Source organism: Pleurodeles waltl, chromosome 4_1 (assembly GCF_031143425.1).
Source record: "Pleurodeles waltl isolate 20211129_DDA chromosome 4_1, aPleWal1.hap1.20221129, whole genome shotgun sequence".
Taxonomy (NCBI): Eukaryota; Metazoa; Chordata; class Amphibia; order Caudata; family Salamandridae; genus Pleurodeles; species Pleurodeles waltl.
In genome coordinates, this window is record NC_090442.1 from 331977654 (window position 1) to 331997452 (window position 19799).

A 19799-nucleotide genomic window follows, 5' to 3' on the forward strand; every position below is an offset into this window, starting at 1 on the left:
CACTGTATAGTCCATTCCCTGTAGGGATATGGACCACCTCAACAATTTAGGATTTTCACCTTTCATTTGTTTTAGCCAAAGTAGAGTTTTGTGGTCTGTCTGAACAATGAAGTGAGTGCCAAACAGGTATGGCCTCAACTTCTTCAGAGCCCAGACCACAGCAAAGGCCTCCCTCTCAATGGCAGACCAACGCTTTTCTCTAGGGGTCAACCTTCTACTAATAAAAGCAACAGGTTGATCCTGGCCCTCAGAATTAAGTTGTGATAGGACTGCCCCTACTCCTAATTCAGATGCATCAGCTTGGACATAGAATTTTTTAGAGTAACAAGGGCTTTTCAGGACAGGTGCAGAGCACATGGCCTGCTTCAGCTCCTCAAAAGCTTTCTGACAGTTTGCTGTCCATAATACCTTTTTAGGCATTTTCTTGGATGTGAGGTCATTAAGAGTGGCTGCAATGGAGCCATAGTTCTTAATGAACCTCCTGTAATACCCAGTGAGGCCTAGGAAGGCTCTCACCTGAGTCTGAGTGGTAGGGGGAACCCAATCAATAATAGTTTGGATTTTCCCCTGAAGTGGTGCAATCTGTTCCCCACCAACAAGGTGTCCCAGATAAACCACCTTACCCTGCCCTATCTGGCACTTTGAAGCCTTGATAGTGAGGCCTGCCTTTTGCAGGGCCTCCAAAACTTTCCAAAGGTGGACCAGGTGATCATCCCAGCTGGAGCTAAAGACAGCTATATCATCCAAATATGCTGCACTGAAAGCTTCCAGCCCTTGCAGGACTGTGTTCACCAACCTCTGAAAAGTGGCAGGTGCATTTTTCAGACCAAAAGGCATTACAGTAAACTGGTAATGTCCTCCAATGGTAGAAAATGCAGTCTTAGATTTAGCATCTTCTGACAATTTGATCTGCCAATACCCTGCAGTCAAATCAAAAGTGCTTAGATACTTGGCAGATGCCAGTGTATCTATGAGCTCATCTGCCCTGGGTATAGGGTGAGCATCAGTTTTGGTTACCAAGTTGAGACCTCTATAGTCGACACAAAACCTCATTTCCTTCTTTCCATCTTTAGAATTGGGTTTTGGTACCAGTACCACAGGAGAAGCCCATGGACTGTCAGAGTGCTCAACCACTCCTAGTTCCAACATCTTCTGAACTTCTTGCTTTATGCAGTCCCTGACATGGTCAGGCTGCCTATAGATCTTACTTTTGACAGGTAAACTGTCTCCAGTATCTATAGTGTGCTCACACCAAGAAGTGGTGCCTGGCACAATAGAGAAGAGTTCTGAAAATTGTCCTAGGAGATTTATGCAATTATCTTTCTGCTCAGCAGTAAGACAATCAGCCAAAACTACACCTTCCACAAGAGCATCTTGTTCTGTGGAAGAGAAGAGATCAGGTAGAGGATCACTGTCTTCTTCCTGTCCCTCATCTGTTGCCATGAGCAGGGTGAGATCAGCCCTGTCATAGTAGGGTTTCAGGCGGTTGACATGGAGCACCCTAAGGGGACTCCTGGCAGTGCCTAAGTCAACCAAGTAGGTGACTTCACCCTTCTTTTCAACAATTGTGTGTGGACCACTCCATTTATCTTGGAGTGCTCTTGGGGCCACAGGCTCCAAGACCCACACTTTCTGCCCTGGTTGGTACTGAACCAAAACAGCCTTCTGATCATGCCATTGCTTCTGGAGCTCTTGGCTGGCCTGAAGGTTTTTACTGGCCTTTTTCATGTACTCAGCCATCCTTGATCTGAGGCCAAGTACATAATCCACAATATCCTGCTTAGGAGCTTTTAAAGGTTGTTCCCAACCCTCCTTTACAAGTGTGAGTGGACCCCTAACAGGGTGTCCAAAAAGAAGTTCAAAGGGGCTGAAGCCCACTCCTTTCTGGGGTACCTCCCTGTAGGCAAAAAGGAGGCATGGTAGAAGGATATCCCATCTCCTGCGGAGTTTTTCAAGGAGTCCCATAATCATGCCTTTGAGAGTTTTATTAAATCTCTCCACCAGTCCATTTGTTTGTGGATGATAGGGTGTTGTGAACTTGTAAGTTACACCACACTCCTTCCACATGGCCTTTAAGTATGCAGACATGAAATTGCTTCCTCTGTCTGATACTACTTCCTTTGGGAAGCCCACCCTGGAAAATATTCCCAGGAGGGCCTTTGCCACTGCAGGAGCTGTAGTGGTCCTTAAAGGAATAGCTTCAGGATATCTTGTGGCATGGTCCACTACCACCAAGATAAACCTATTGCCTGAAGCAGTAGGAGGGTCAAGGGGGCCAACTATGTCAACCCCTACCCTTTCAAAGGGAACCCCAACCACAGGCAGTGGGATAAGGGGTGCCTTTGGAGTGCCACCTGTCTTGCCACTGGCTTGACAGGTTTCACAGGACTTACAAAATTCTTTTGTGTCCTCAGACATCCTAGGCCAATGAAACAATGGTACCAATCTGTCCCAAGTTTTCATTTGACCCAGGTGCCCAGCTAAGGGAATGTCATGTGCCAGTGTTAGGAGGAACTTTCTGTACTCCTGAGGAATCACTAATCTCCTGGCAGCTCCAGGTTTAGGATCCCTATGCTCAGTGTACAAGAGGTTGTCCTCCCAGTAAACTCTGTGTGAGTCACTGACATCCCCATTAGCCTGTTTGACAGCTTGCTGTCTGAGACCCTCTAATGTGGGACAGGTTTGCTGTGCCACACTCAGCTCCTCTCTGGCAGGCCCCCCTTCACCCAAAAGCTCAGCAGTGTCTGCTTCCAGCTCCTCTGGTGTAGGTTCTGCACAGGGAGGGAATTCTTCTTCCTCAGAAGTAGAATCCACTGTAGAGGGAGGGATAGTAGGAAGTGGTTTGCTTCTACTAGCCCTAGCTTTAGGGAGCACTTGGTCCATTGTTCCAGGATCCAAGCTTCCCTGTCCTTTTTGCTTTTTGGCCTGAGCCCTTGTCAAAGCAAAAATATGCCCTGGGATGCCCAGCATTGCTGCATGGGCCTCCAACTCCACATCTGACCAAGCTGATGTCTCCAAATCATTCCCTAATAGACAGTCTACAGGTAAATCTGAAGCTACCACAACTTTCTTTGGACCAGATACCCCCCCCAGTTGAGATTTACAACAGCCATGGGGTGGCTTTGTGTTATGTTGTGAGCATCGGTTACTTGGTACTGGTGTCCAAGTATGTGTTGTTCAGGGTGCACCAGTTTCTCAATCACCATTGTGACACTTGCACCTGTGTCCCTGTAGGCCTGGACCTCAACACCATTTATTAGGGTTAGTTGCTTGTACTTCTCCAAGTTATGGGGGCAAGCAACCAAAGTGGCTAAGTCAATAGCCCCTTCAGAGACTAAAGTAGCCTCTGTGGTCTCCCTAATCAGACCAACCCCAACTAAATTACCAAAAGTGAGCCCAGCTACTCCCTTGGATTGGCTATTAGTAGGTTTGCTCCCACCACCACTGCTATTAGTAGGGACACTAGGTGTAGCAGTAGGGGTTGTAGTGGTAGGAGCTGTGGTGCCTTTCTTTGGACAACTGGGATCTGTTGTCCAATGGCCTTTTATTTTACATAAATAGCACCATGGTTTCTTTTCCTTGTTCTGATTAAAGGAGGATTTGGGCCCACCACCCCCACCAGAGTGTTTTTGTGGGCCTGATGAAGACTCATTTTTTGATTTGTCCCCACCCTTGTCAGAAGACTTACCATCCTTCTTTTTGTTGCCATCTTTGTCACCCCCTGTATGAACTTTTCTGTTCACTCTTGTTCTGACCCATTTGTCTGCCTTCTTTCCCAATTCTTGGGGAGAGGTCAGATCAGAGTCCACCAAGTACTGGTGCAACAAATCAGACACACAATTATTAAGAATATGCTCTCTCAGGATCAAGTTATACAGGCTGTCATAATCAGTAACTTTACTGCCATGTAACCACCCCTCCAAGGCCTTCACTGCCTGGTCAATGAAATCAACCCAGTCTTGTGAAGACTCCTTTTTGGTATCTCTGAACTTTATCCTGTACTGTTCAGTGGTTAAGCCATAACCATCCAGGAGTGCATTCTTAAGAACTTGGAAATTGTTAGCATCATTTTCTTTTACAGTAAGGAGCCTATCCCTACCTTTTCCAGTAAATGATAGCCATAGGATAGCAGCCCACTGCTTTTGAGGGACATCCTGTACAGCACAGGCCCTCTCAAGTGCAGCAAACCACTTGTTAATGTCATCCCCCTCCTTATAAGGGGGAACTATCTTGTGCAGATTCCTGGAATCATGCTCTTTTGCAGGATGACTATGGGGAATACTGCTGCCGCCACCATGGGTATCTAAACCCATCTTCTGTCTTTCCCTCTCTATTTCTAAAGACTGTCTATCCAAATCTAGCTGTTGCTTCTTGAGCTTCAGTCTGGTTTGCTCCACTCTCAATCTATTGAGCTCCCTTTCTAACAATCTGTCATCAGGGTGGGTGGGAGGGACATTTCTAGATACAGAGGTATGATGGGAATGAACAGAAGGAGACCTGTCCCTTACAAAGGGCACCCTAACAGCTTGGCTACCAGCATAATGTGAGAGCACATCATCAGTATGATGTGATTCAACCTCTGTACCAACTATGCTAGACTGTCTAGTAATGGGCAGGCTGAGAATTTTCTTTCCTGAACCTTTTCCTGGGGGAGTCCCTGGATCAGATTGAGAACCATTAGCTACTTTGTCTACAGATTGGGCACTTATGGCCTTATCCTGTACTCTAAGCATATTAATTAACAGTTCTAAGGAAGGATTCTTCCCTACACTCAAACCTCTCTCTATGCAGAGACTCCTTGCTCCTTTCCAGCTAAGGTGATCATATGCAAGTTTGGACAGTTCAACTTTTTGGCCTGTGCCAGACATTTTTAGAGAGAGTTAAAGTGATAGACAAAGAGAAAAAAGTTTTCAGAACTTTTTGGAAAGACAGAAAAAAACTTTTTAAACTTTTAAGAACTTTTTGAAAGTTTAGAAGTACTTTTCAGCACTTAGAAAAGAGTGAAAAGAGGAAATGCAAAACTTTTTGGCTATGTGTATATACACTGACCTTGTTTTGTATATTTTTCTCTTATGAAAAGTACAATGACAAGAGTGGTAAGTAGTCTCAAAGCACTTATCCCACCGCTGCACAACCAATGTAGGAGGCTGGACTGGCTTGTAGTGAGTACCAAGGGGTACTTGCACCTTGCACCAGGCCCAGTTATCCCTTATTAGTGTATAGGGTGTCTAGCAGCTTAGGCTGATAGATAATGGTAGCTTAGCAGAGCAGCTTAGGCTGAACTAGGAGACGTGTGAAGCTACTACAGTACCACTTAGTGTCATATGCACAATATCATAAGAAAACACAATACACAGTTATACTAAAAATAAAGGTACTTTATTTTTATGACAATATGCCAAAGTATCTTAGAGTGTACCCTCAGTGAGAGGATAGGAAATATACACAAGATATATATACACAATAGCAAAAATATGCAGTATAGTCTTAGAAAACAGTGCAAACAATGTATAGTTACAATAGGATGCAATGGGGAAACATAGGGATAGGGGCAACACAAACCATATACTCCAGAAGTGGAATGCGAACCACGAATGGACCCCAAACCTATGTGACCTTGTAGAGGGTCGCTGGGACTATTAGAAAATAGTGAGAGTTAGCAAAATAACCCTCCCCAAGACCCTGAAAAGTGAGTGCAAAGTACACTAAAGTTTCCCTAAGGACAAAATAGTCGTGTTAGAGGGAAAATGCAAGGAAAACACAAATCAGCAATGCAACAACGATGGATTCCTGACTGAGGGTACCTGTGGAACAAGGGGACCAAGTCCAAAAGTCACAAGCAGCTCGGAGATGGCCAGATGCCCAAGAAATGCCAGCGGTTGGTGCAAAGAAGCTCTTACTAGGCTGAAGAACTGTGAATACTGCAGGAACGACAAGGGCTAGAGACTTCCCCTTTGGAGGATGGATCCCCCACGCCTTGGAGAGTTGTGCAGAAGTGTTTTCCCGCCGGATGGACGCCAACAAGCCTTGCTACACGCAAATCGAGCGTTTGGCGTTTTTGGACGCTGCTGGGGCCCAGGAGGGACCAGGAGGTCGCAAATTGGACCTGCAGAGAGAGGGGACGTCGAGCAAGACAAAGAGCCCTCACTGAAGCAGGTAGCACCCGGAGAAGTGCCAGAAACAGGCACTACGAGGATGCGTGAAACGGTGCTCGCCGAAGTTGCACAAAGGAGTCCCACGTCGCCGGAGACCAACTTAGAAAGTCGTGCAATGCAGGTTAGAGTGCCGTGGACCCAGGCTTGGCTGTGCACGAAGGATTTCCGCCGGAAGTGCACAGGGGCCGGAGTAGCTTGCAAAGTCGCGGTTCCCAGCAATGCAGCCCAGCGAGGTGAGGCAAGGACTTACCTCCACCAAACTTGGGCTGAAGAGTCACTGGACTGTGGGGGTCACTTGGACGGTGTCGCTGGATTCAAGGGACCTCGCTCGTCGTGCTGAGAGGAGACCCAAGGGACCGGTAATGCAGCTTTTTGGTGCCTGCGGTTGCAGGGGGAAGATTCCGTCGACCCACGGGAGATTTCTTCGGAGCTTCTGGTGCAGAGAGGAGGCAGGCTACCCCCACAGCATGCACAAGCAGGAAAACAGTCGAGAAGGCGGCAGGATCAGCGTTACAGAGTTGCAGTAGTCGTCTTTGCTACTATGTTGCAGGTTTGCAGGCTTCCAGCGCGGTCAGCGGTCGATTCCTTATCAGAAGGTGAAGAGGGAGATGCAGAGGAACTCGGCTGAGCTCATGCATTCGTTATCTAAAGTTTCCCCAGAGACAGAGACCCTAAATAGCCAGAAAAGAGGGTTTGGCTACCTAGGAGAGAGGAAAGGCTACTAACACCTGAAGGAGCCTATCAGCAGGAGTCTCTGACGTCACCTGGTGGCACTGGCCACTCAGAGCAGTCCAGTGTGCCAGCAGCACCTCTGTTTCCAAGATGGCAGAGGTCTGGAGCACACTGGAGGAGCTCTGGACACCTCCCAGGGGAGGTGCAGGTCAGGGGAGTGGTCACTCCCCTTTCCTTTGTCCAGTTTCGCGCCAGAGCAGGGGCTAAGGGGTCCCTGAACCGGTGTAGACTGGCTTATGCAGAATTGGGCACATCTGTGCCCAACAAAGCATTTCCAGAGGCTGGGGGAGGCTACTCCTCCCCTGCCTTCACACCATTTTCCAAAGGGAGAGTGTGTCACACCCTCTCTCAGAGGAAGTTCTTTGTTCTGCCATCCTGGGCCAGGCCTGGCTGGACCCCAGGAGGGCAGCTGCCTGTCTGAGGGGTTGGCAGCAGCAGCAGCTGCAGAGAAACCCCAGGAAGGGCAGTCTGGCAGTACCAGGGTCTGTGCTACAGACCACTGGGATCATGGAATTGTACCAACAATGCCAGGATGGCATAGAGGGGGCAATTCCATGATCATAGACATGTTACATGGCCATATCCGGAGTTACCATGGTGAAGCTACATATAGGTAGTGACCTATATGTAGTGCACGCGTGTAATGGTGTCCCCGCACTCACAAAGTTCAGTGAATTGGCTCTGAACAATGTGGGGGCACCTTGGCTAGTGCCAGGGTGCCCTCACACTAAGTAACTTTGCACCTAACCTTTACCAGGTAAAGGTTAGACATATAGGTGACTTATAAGTTACTTAAGTGCAGTGTAAAATGGCTGTGAAATAACGTGGACGTTATTTCACTCAGGCTGCAGTGGCAGGCCTGTGTAAGAATTGTCAGAGCTCCCTATGGGTGGCAAAAGAAATGCTGCAGCCCATAGGGATCTCCTGGAACCCCAATACCCTGGGTACCTCAGTACCATATACTAGGGAATTATAAGGGTGTTCCAGTAAGCCAATGTAAATTGGTAAAAATGGTCACTAGCCTGTCAGTGACAATTTGGAAAGAAATGAGAGAGCATAACCACTGAGGTTCTGATTAGCAGAGCCTCAGTGAGACAGTTAGTCACTACACAGGTAACACATTCAGGCACACTTATGAGCACTGGGGCCCTGGGTTACCAGGGTCCCAGTGACACATACAACTAAAACAACATATATACAGTGAAAAATGGGGGTAACATGCCAGGCAAGATGGTACTTTCCTACAGAGGCCGGTTGTCTTGACCACGGCACTCTGTGACCTACAAATAATGACAGTCATCTTTCCTGTACTGCGTTTCTTTGCTGCTCACATTCATCCATTGATCGGCCTGTTCACTCCAAGTCACCAGGGCTCATAGCTACAGCCTAGGCTGTGTCGACCTGATTTCAAGGGCTCTAAAACTGTGCGTTCCTCACGTGACTTCTGACGCGGCTGTGCACAAATACTGCACAATAGAGATGATGCATAACGGCCAACCTTTTCAAAATGCCACCCTTAACCAATTCAGCGTCAACTACGCAAGGATCTGTGGAAAAAATACCAACACACGAAATCAAGCATTTCTTGCGTCACAATTTCATCTCTCGCTTTCAAGGGAATGTTTGCATTTGTGTGCCGATGGCACAAATCAAGGCGTCTACTTTGAATTTTAGAATATTACCTTTTTGAATAGATAGACAATGCACTTGATCATACATAAACATGAACCGCAATCGGCGCGAGGACCACTGAGCCGAGTCTCCAAAAACTGTGCTTTGGGGCGGGTATTGGTACCATTGCTACTTTGTAATTACGGCTGTAGTTTTACCATTTTTATTTATTTCTACACAAACATAAAAAGGAGTTTCATGTCCGCGCTTATTTTTTAGAAGGCGACAGACGCGGGAAGTAGTTCTAGTCCGAGACATCCCGCTGTCAGTCAGTCATGCTCGCCGGGCAGTATCTACGCGGACTGGCTGCATCGGGGAGTTAGTGCGGGATTCTTCAAAGTCAATTTACGTGAACTATAGTGCTAGAGTTGAATTGTTGTATTATATGTGCACGTCTATAGTACTAAAGCCACCCAAGCATTAGTGTACATTTTGGAAGTAGCCTGCTGGCAACTTGCTTTTTTTTCACAAGACTTGATGAGCTGCACAAAAATAAATATGGATAAATGCAGACACAAATGACAAGCACGTGAAGGCACACGTGGGCGTTCCCTCAGACATATACACACATAGTCACACATAATCACACAGGTAAACGGACGTGTATATGCACGTACATATAGTTACAATTCTTACATTGAGGCAAAGAACTGTATATGCCATGGCCACAGCATAAGGTGATTGTCAACCCTCAGAGGTTATTGGGTGCAGAAAGGGAGGGTTGCGGAGGCTTGCAAAATGCCCCGGCCCCACCCAAAGCAACTACAGCAGTCCCTGCTTACACAGTTAAAGTTAAACACAACACACCAGGAGCTTGATGGACGTGCATGCATAAAAGGCAACCTGAGAAACTTGTTACTCAGCTCTGGGTGTGACAGGCAATGAGTTTAAATAAGTGCTTAATGAACAAGACGCTGAGGGTGAACAAAGAGTTGCCATATAAAGTTAAGAATACAGATGGACACACAGAAATGCATAGAGCGAAACAAAGAAGTGCTTTGCTTAGAGAGACAAGCAGAGGCAGACAGGTATGTAGATGCGTTGACAGGCTCGCAGAACAGTACAAACAGCGCTACCATCCCCTCCCTGGTGTTAGGGCACTCTACAAATCTGCATAACATTTGTACACACACAGATTAACATGGCCATATACACGTAGACGGGCATATACTTACATGCATACACATACTGACCCACACAGACTTGCATACGCACAGAGTCAGAATGATACATATATAGGAAAACAGCTACATATGAGACGGACACATTTTTTATTTCTTTTTTTTAGTATATTTTCTTTTAGTTCAAGAAAACATGAACCAGTACATTCACTGCATTTATCCTTCCCATACACAGATCACCTTTAGTATTCTAAATCGAGCAGAGCATCCATCATTCCTGGCAAAAAAGATATTCAGAGTACAAACAATCGTAAAACAATCTTTATCACGTATATAAAGTATCAAATTGTAGTGCAACCAAAAACAGAACATTTTGTGATTCCTTAGCCAGTTACAAAACAACATTCATATCTATATCAAGGGCAAACCTAATCCAGGAACAAGCAAAACAAGACGGGGGGCACAGAAACGGGGTCAAAGATTCACAGAAATTTCATTCACTTACAGCTCTTACCCAGGGGTATCAAAAGTGCAATAATCTCATCCTACTATTGGGGTATTGGCCGTCTGTGTGGGTTCCAGCTCTCCTCTATGTACAATGCTAGATTATCACACTTGACCCATTATCTCACATCTCCTCACCACCTAACAATTGGCAGGGAAGCGGTATACCTCTGGTTCAGAGACTAACAGGTTTATGCAGTGAACCAAACATAGACATAAAGGCAACAGAAACTTCCAGCTTCATACACAGGCATACAGATTAATATTAAACTCAATATTTGTAATCCCATCTGAATCAAGTTTCTATAACAAAACAAATAAGCTATCTCTTTAAAGTCAACCTCTTCCCACTTTACACTCCTATTCTTCTTTTTGTCCAAGAGTAGTGAAGGGTGTAAGCTTAGAACAATCACATTTCCAAGTTCCTTGCGTGAGTAACTTTTTTGCTGTAGGTTTCCAGTGGCGTAACAAAACTTGAGCCCCCCCCCCCCACCCCTGCAAAAATACATGGAGAGCTCCCCCAGACTCATTCAGGAGCTCTGAAGCCAGGGTAATGTGCTGAGGGAGGTTCCTGGAGCTCGGGCCCCCCTGCGCCGTGGGGAAAGCGGGAGCCTATGTTACGCCAGTGATTTTATCTTTGCATCCAGCTTCATTAGACCCAACTTTATAATGTGCTAAAATGACTCAAATGGCAAAATGCTAAGGAAAAATAAACTAGACTAGATGATCTACTTGCATTGGATACATGAGAGCTCTGAAGAACTCACTGTAATTATTTTTCCCTTTTCGAGCCACCTCTCCCTGCACAAGCTGAGGCTTGTGTTGACTTTTGACAGCCTCGTTGGCAAATATGCAAAGGCCTGCTCTCAGCTTCAAGCAGGTGCCAATCCAACGGCAGGAGTCAAAAAGTACATTTGTGATAACCTCAAGTTGGCCTTGTCACTTCCGGTACCTTAAGACTAGTTTCCCATAATAGCTGTCACATCCAGGGGTGCAGCTATCAGTAGTGCTGAAGTTGCAGTGGCACTGGGGCCCATGGACTACTAATTTCCACGGACAGAGGGTCCCATTTTCCATGCTAGCACGAGGCCTCCTGGCACTCTTGCTACACCACTGATCAAGTCAGGTACCGAGTGCGCTTTGTGAGGAATGCCATTTTGAATTCTGAGACTGGATGTTTCTCATTTGTCACCTGGTTGACCTTTTTTGTTTAGTATTCAGGTTACCATTAGCCTGCTTTGTAACACTGTGCTCAGATATAAGTGTGAACCTGAAGTTCCCATCGTCCGGCATTCCAGGCGCTGTTGGCTAAAATCACCAAGATTAGCTCAGTGGTAATACCTCAGATGGACATGGGAGTGAGCGTGGGTTGGCAGGTCTACTCCAACTGAAAAGTCCTGACCTTTAGAGTGGTGGGAAAGGGTGGAATGTGGATATTCCGCCAGAACTTATTGACAGAGTCTTTCTTATGAATATTTGGAAATGTTACGGTACCCTTTCCCACTTTCTGCCTCCCAGAGTGTACATCCTGGCAGATTCCTAAGGAAGTAATTTCCTTGTCTAAGTTCCAAGGGCTAGCCTGGTTTTGAAACTGTAGTTTACCTAGTGTAGCTTGTTCGTTGTAAATGAAATGAGGCCGAGGTGGTAGAGTGTTTTCTGTGTCAGGCAGAGGTAGGATGACTGGTTCGACTACAAAGCGCAGCATTAGACGGTTCCCTAAGTTCAGTGCGATTTGTTCCATGTGCAGTGTCTCCGTGGTTCCCTGTTAACTCAGCATCACCAATGGCCTTCACCTAGACGTTAATCAATACACAGTTTCTCAGAACAATGACGCATTTCCAATTTCAAAGGTATTATGAATCCATTATGTACTTAATGTGTATTAATCTTGTTTATTTTATCTGTCTTTGATTGAAAGATGTTACTCAGAATCCTACACAATTCTAATTGTGCTGTACTATAAATGTGCTCATAAGTATGAGATGGCGTGAATTCATGCAAGTATTTACATTAACAATTTGACAGGTCCTACAAATTTCAAAGCCCCAACACACTATCCATTTATTTTGTCACCCCCAGTAACCAGAATGTCTACTGTCCATGGGTTGTATCTTCCCACCCAACTACTGTCCATGGGTTGATTCTTCCCACCCAACCAAACACAGATCCCAGAATATTGAATTGAAAGGTCATTTGTTGGTGATACACATATAATTCGTATTAATCTCTCTAACTGAGGCAACCGTGTTTTTTTTTTCAGGGAGATTAGGGCCACTCAGAAACTTTCGGAAGCAGTCTTTGCCCCTCAGTTCATACATGCCCTCCAGGGGGAGTATTCAAGAATCTCTGAGTCAATTTGATAGCTGTCTATCTTTTCAACGACAAATTAATGTTATGGTGGCTCATGTTTTGGTCTTCTTCACATTCTAAAGGAGTTTCTGCACGTCCTCTCATTTCTGACGGGAAATCTGTCATCCAAGCAACCTACAGGCTAAGATTCCCAAGATTCACCGTGCCAGAGCGTGGGGTTGGGCATTTTCCTATCTGGGCCCGTCAGGTTGGAATAAGTTCCCTCTCGAGCTCCGCTCTGTGGAATCAATTTCTGTGTTCAGAAAGACTGAAATCCTGGATGTCCGCACAAGATCAGAGGTCTTGTCAAAACTGGTGACTTTACCTGTGAGCTGAGCGCCGGGACACTCCTAGGAGAAGCTGCACACTACATAAATCCTCTTTCATTCACTCATTGTGAAACAATCATTCTGGATCCTCGATAATGAGCCCAAAGCTGTGTTTTCCAGCTTCTATTTATGATCAAGGGCCTCATCCGTTGGCGACTCATCCCCTTGTCTCAGTGGCATTACAGGGGCTTTCTCGATCCTAGAGGTATAATAATCAGTTGAGTTTCTACTACATGTGACCATCATCACAGTTTACTGTCCTTCCTACAAGCACAAAAGTCGGTTCTGTTTTATAGAAGAGTCTGCTTCAGCGGCAGCCAGGAATGGAACTACAAAGCAAATGTAATTGAGATAATGAAACCAAAGCTTCCCTGCAACTTCTTACCTCAAATTAAAAACAAAACAGGGCGTAAAGAGTATCTTCGTAATTACAAAAGCCAATAACAGGTGTTACCCTCCCAGAAATAAATCAGATTCACTCTCGTAATAACAACATTCTCATTCTGAGACCTGGATAGCAATTAAGTGTCTCTGCCTTGTGACGAGTACAACTCACCGAATCCTTAACTTGTTTCTAAAAAATAAAGCTTTTTTTCATAAACATGTTCTAGCTAACCTCTCATGATACCTTAACAACAAAGGTACCTCTTTATTAAAATACTTTATAAAGTTATCCTTATAAATATTGTTAGAAATTGGTTCTCTAGTTGGCAGAGGTATGCACTCTGTCCAAGTAGGGACCACAATCCTAGTCAGAGAAAGTCAGCTACACACCATAAATTAACATGTGCTCGCCCTCTAATAGCTTGGCACAGAGCAGACAGGCTCAATTTAGGAGGGAGACCAAGTGTAAAGAATATGTGTAACACTTCAAACAGTAAAACTGTGGAAACAAAACACCAAAAATAATCCACACTTCAGGTTAAAAAACATAGAACCTAATTTAATGATAAAGCAAGACAAAAATGGCAAAAACCCAATAAGTATAAATTGAGGTATGAATTTCTACAGATTAAATGAAATGGTAGTGCTTAGAAGCAAAGAGTGCCAACCAGGGCTATCTGATCGCTTTAGACCGGGCCAAAGTCAAAAAGTCAGGCCGACAGTGATGGAGCATCAGCTGGAAACAAGACTCAAGCGGGGTCTGCTGAGCAAAAATACCCTGGTCCTTGAGATGTGTTGGTTCTGATTCTATGCAACAATGTTGATGCATCAGTTCTGGGTCCACACTGAAGAAAGAAGTGAAGCAGTGCATCTGTGTCAATCCGGAGAATAAAAGTGATGCATTGATTCTGGGGCATGCAGAGGGGATGATGCCTTAGGGAGTCGGCAAAGTGTTGTTCCAATCCTCGCAGCAGCGGTGCACTGTTGTTGATGGCGATGTGGTTTCCTTGATCCTTGCAGCAGCGGCAAAGTGGTAGTGAAGCGTCAATGGTGAAGGTGATGCATCGGTTCCGATCGGCGCAACAAGGTCATGCAGTACTTTGCAGGAGCAGCCAGAAAAACCCATTTCCCAGGGCCCAGGACTGGGTTGGCACCACTTGGCAGGACTCCCAGTTGGTTGAGTCCCCAAGCTACAGCAAGATTGTTGGATGTAGTTTGTGTCCCCAAGACTTCAGAGAACAAGAGGTAAGCCAGCAAGATCTTGGATTCAGTCTGGGTTCAAGTGATACAGGTCCAGTCTTTCTTATGCAGGCAAGAGAACAGCAGACAGCAGGGCAACTCAGCAAGGCAAGAGTTCAGCAAGGCAGGGATCCAGCAGAGTAGCAGTCCATTGAGCAGCACAGATGTCCTTCTTCCTGCCAAAGTCTTCACAGGTCCAGAAGTGTAGTGATTTGATTGGGTCAGAAACCCAGTACTTATTCCCAGTTGTGCCTTTGAAGTGGAGGAGACTTCAAAGAAGGGTCTTTGAAGTGCACAGACATCTTTTCTCCCCAGGCCTGGCTCCAGACAATCAGTAGGAGGTAATCACCCCCTTGTGTGGGAACAGGCACTGCATATTCAGGTGTAAGTGTCAGCTCTCCCCTCCCTTCCTGCCCAGGAAGAGCCATCAGAATGCAAGTGAGTGCTCAGGCACACCTAACCGTCCTGTGTTTGTGTCTATCTAGAGGGGATGCACAAAGTGTAGCTGTCAGCCACCAGATTTGTAGTGGAGACACAGGCACACAAAGGTGTAAGAGCAGAGAAATGGCATTTCTAAAATAGTAATGTTAAATCCAACTTTACCAGTAAAGAGGATGTAACATTGCCATTCCAATGATATGGAACATGCCATAACTACTCCTTCTCAATCAGAAATTACAGCTTAAAAGTGTAAGAAGGAATTCCCAATGTTAAACGATGAGAGAGGTAGGCCTCAGAGTAGTGAAAAACGAATTTGGGAGTTTTTCACTACTAGGACATGCAAAACTTAGAAGTACATGTTCTACCTTTTACTTACATAGCACTGCCCTATGGGCTACCTATGGTCTACCTTAGGGGTGACTTAGGTGTAATACAAGGGAGTTTAAGGCTTTGCAAAGGGTTTTAAATCCAAAGTCAAAGCATCAGTAAAACTGCACACACAGGCAGTGCAAGGCAGTTCTGAGCCATGGTTAAGGGGCTACTGCAGTGGGTGCACAATGAATGCTGGAGGTCCACTAGTAGCATTTAAAGTACAGGCCCTGGGCACATGTAGTGCACTTTACTAGGGACTTATAAGTAAAGTAAATATGCTAATTGGGTTAGGTCAATGTTACTATGTTTGAGGGGAGAGAGCACAAGCACTTTAGCAATGGTTAGCAGTGGTAAAATGCACAGAGTCCTAAAATCAGCAAAAATGAGGCCAGAAACTGGAGGGATGCAGGCAAAAAGTTGGCGGCGAGAGACCACCCCAGCTCTTCCAGACTAACAAATATCACATTAAAAGGCCAATGAGAATAGTTTAGGTGAGATGGAATTTCTTAGATTAAGAATAAAATCAGTACATCTGTGCTCTTCTAACCCCTGCCAAGCACAACATATGAGCTCTAACATTATAGTGTGCAGTATAGAATATTTAGAAAGATTGAAGAGCTGTTTCATTATGCACCTTACAATTCTGTTATAGTTAGTTTTATTATCTAAATGAACAATCGCAGATCCACATAAAAATATCAGAAACATTTTATCAGCTGTAGCTTTGATTAGTGGCTGTGTTAATAGGTCCCTATCAAGCATTGCATTTATGAAGCCCGGCTAAAATAGTCATAGCCTTTATATTATCACTGTATGGGCATCCACATGAAACATTTAGCAAACATCATACCCACATAGATATATTTGTCAAGTTTTTTAATTGGCCTTACCTATATGCCAGGGAAATGGTCAGCAAGTATTCCCATATACTAAACTCTTTGGGTTTTGGAGATTAAGCACAGGTTTGCTTGAAAACTGTAATTCTGAAGCCCCAAAATTCTCCTTTGAAGGCCTAATAGTCTGAAATCCAGTAAATGAAGGTGGTTCGTCTTTGCACTTCTGAGACCAAATACGGCCCCTTTTTAGAAATCATAACTTTCTGAGGGGCGCAAGCTTCACCTTCCCCAAAATTATAAGGCAGGAAATCAAGAAGACTGCAACTCACACAGCTCCCACCTCTTAGTGGGCATCAGCAAAAAATCTGTCCTGTCAGACTTACAGTATTGTTTTTATTAGTGAGGCCCAGAGCCCTTCCCCACATGAATAAACACACAAAGTAAATCCACACTGTATATTTTAATAAAAATTAATGCACTACAGTAGTTAATATAGCATCAATAAGTGTTGTAATTAATATGAACAAAATAAACATCATAATAATGACAATGAAACAAAATAATATAAAAAATCACTATATTTTTGATAGCTTTTGATATTATCAAACCATGATGCAACCCTTCTCTTTCTAAGCATTAGCTGAGCTAACCCTATTCAACACCAAACGCGCCTAAGTGGATTTCCCAGATGGCTTGACATGAATACCTTCAGCCTGTTCTCTACAACTGAGCGTGGCTTCAATAACAAGGTTGCTTTGTGGCTCTTTTTGACATTCCATTTCCTGGAAGTACAGATAAGACTTGGCTATTTCTTGGGCTATTAAATGTTAATAAAATCTCACTTTAATAATTACTTTGTTCTTTAGACTTTTTAAAAAATCCCTTGCATTTAATGTCCGAAGAAGTATTAGCGTTTAACTTAGCTGAACAGGGCCCCGCTCTTGCGGTAATCAGATAAATGCTTAGATCTGAACTCACCAATTTTGCACTGTTATCCTTTATTCTGTATGAATAGTTTCTACACTAGTTCGATGAAGAGGAAAACGTTTTATTATTATTATTATTATTATTATAATTATTTGATCAAAACTGATAGCTTGTGACATTTTTAGCTTGAATGGTCTTGTCAAGTTTTCTCTTGATTACTTACTCCTTAGGACAATGGACCTTATGTAGTTGGGTGTTTGTCACCACAGCTGAACTTTTCTTCGGGGTTTTAGATTCTTTTTGCTCATTTTGTCATTGCCTAATCTCAACAAGTAAGGGTTTTCTTTCTAGAAAGAGAAAAGTCAATTGATAGGAGTAAAATCGATGGTAACACCTCCTCTCATTCCCCTAGATTATTATAGTCATTTAGAAACAGCGCAGAGCCTTCTCTACTACAAACTGGATAGGCTGGTTCCTCCGTTGCTTGTTATTGTTTGTGCTTTTGAGACAGTTCTAACTTCAGAGAACGTATTATTTATTTAATGTAACTCAGCAAGCATACACGTTAAAACCACAAACTGTGAATGTTCACAATAGTTAATAGCAATAAGTGTCTCTAGTATACCTTTAAGGTGTCTTGAAGTAGCATCATACAATTTAATGTTGGAGTAGTTGCCACAAAATTGTTGAAAGGGTCTTCCAACATATGGTAAATCAATGACAACTCTACTCTAGCTCTCAGCTTGAAATAAATGAGCGTCTTGGGGATTTTCTGAACTTTCAACAATCCCACTTAATAGAAGGTCATGTGGAGCCATCGAAACAGAAGTTACAACAGGAGAGGAAGATAGATGATCAACTGCCTGGGACACGATAACTGAAGCCACGTCTCATATGATTCCAGAGAACCACTAATTTAAGACAGAATGGGGTTCTGGGGCAAGGAGATGTGATTTGCTAGCCCTCATCTGTTACTTGAGTGTTAATATCACTTGGCGAATGATCCAGCTATACAAGTTGTCCATCTTTCTTGGAACCTTTCCAGATCATAAAGGCTTACCATTTATCATGCTTAACAAAATTGAAAGTAGAGGATAATTAAAAGCGCAAATATTAAGAGACGGATTAAGAGTATGGCTGACCGGTTACACTGTCACAGCGTGATGGATAGCACACCTGCTTTATACTCTTGAAATAGTGCAGAAGGACTATCCATACCTCTAAATGCAGATTCCTCACTTTGTGACTATTCAACAGATGTTTGACTACATCTGGAAACTTAGAGAAGTATTACTGCATTCAGGAAGGTGGGGTCATGTGGCTCCGCACCAATGTCTGCTCAGGAAGTGACTAGGGGAGTCCCATGTAAGCGCCAACCAGATGCACTGACATCATTTCTATTCTTCCTGTGCCCTCAGATGGTGATTGTGAGCTTCTGCTTGTTCTTTTGACCAGATTTCTTTGAGAAATTCAACCAGTGTTCAAGGGAAAATGTCACCATTAAAACAACAGGAATTACACTGTGTGTAGGGTCTGTTGCAAGCAGATGTCTGTTACAGACCCTCATGAAGTCAGTTTGTGGAGCCTAGTGTCAGATCATGTCTCCAGGCAGGGCCTGTGGCGACTGCTCCCAGTTGTACCCAAAGCCCATATAGGGCTGTGAGGCTGAACTCTATGTCACCAAACACAAGAAGACAGGAAAGTCCTGTTCCTGCAGCAGTTTGTTGTCGTGGTAGAAGTAATCGGGTAAATCACAGAAAAAACACAAGAAGTCAAAGTGAGAATTGGCTCCTCCCCAACCTCCCACAAATGCCAGAGAGGGGTCGAGGGCATTAACTTGTATAACCTTGGCCCCCCCAGTCCTGTCAGGAAGGAAAGTGCCTCCTTTGCTGTTGTTATGTGAAGTGTGGCAGAAGGCCTGGACTTAAATCTGCCAACCTTGGAAGGTAAGACTAATGTACTGAAAGAAGTATTGCGCTCTGGTCAGGCCACTGTTGTGTTTCAATAAGGTCCTTACAGACCCTTTTAGGCACTTGGAAAGCTGTATTCAGGACCATTTGATATCGCCAGAGAGTTTGGTGGTACACGCGTCCACCAGCAAAACTGATCCAAATACATTCCCAACTACTCCTCCTCCATCCCAACAAAACTTTCAGCCTTTTCATGCCAGAGGCTAGGGTTCTCTGAGACGAAGAGGACAGCAGGGGCAATGAGCAGCTCAGCACCCTTCCCTTCCAGCATCCACAGCCACTGTCAGAGGCAAGTCATCACTTCAAACAAGTGAGTTCTTAAAACTGTCCAGCTATACTATGCCCTTTCATTCATTTTTTCCCCGCCTCACTTTCCACTCCATTCAGGGCAACTGACAGAGGACCATATGACCTTCTTACAGCAGGAAGTGCAGGCCCTTTTGGCCAAAGGGGCCATAGAGAGGACTCCAGCTTTGGAAGCAGGAATTGGATGCTACATCCAGTACTTCCCTGTGCAGAAGAAGGATGGAGACCATTGTCCTATTTTAATTCTTTTCCCTCTCAACACCTTCCTGCGAAAAAAAAAAACATCAACATACTCATATTAGCCCAGGTTCTGTCTGCCCTGGACACTGGAGACCACACGGTGGTGTTGGACCTGCATTATCCTTTTCTGCAGGCCCATAGGCCATACCTGCGGTTCACAGTGGGCTATGAGCATTTTCAGTTCACAGTGCTTTCTTTTAGCCTCACCAGTGCTTCTTGGGCA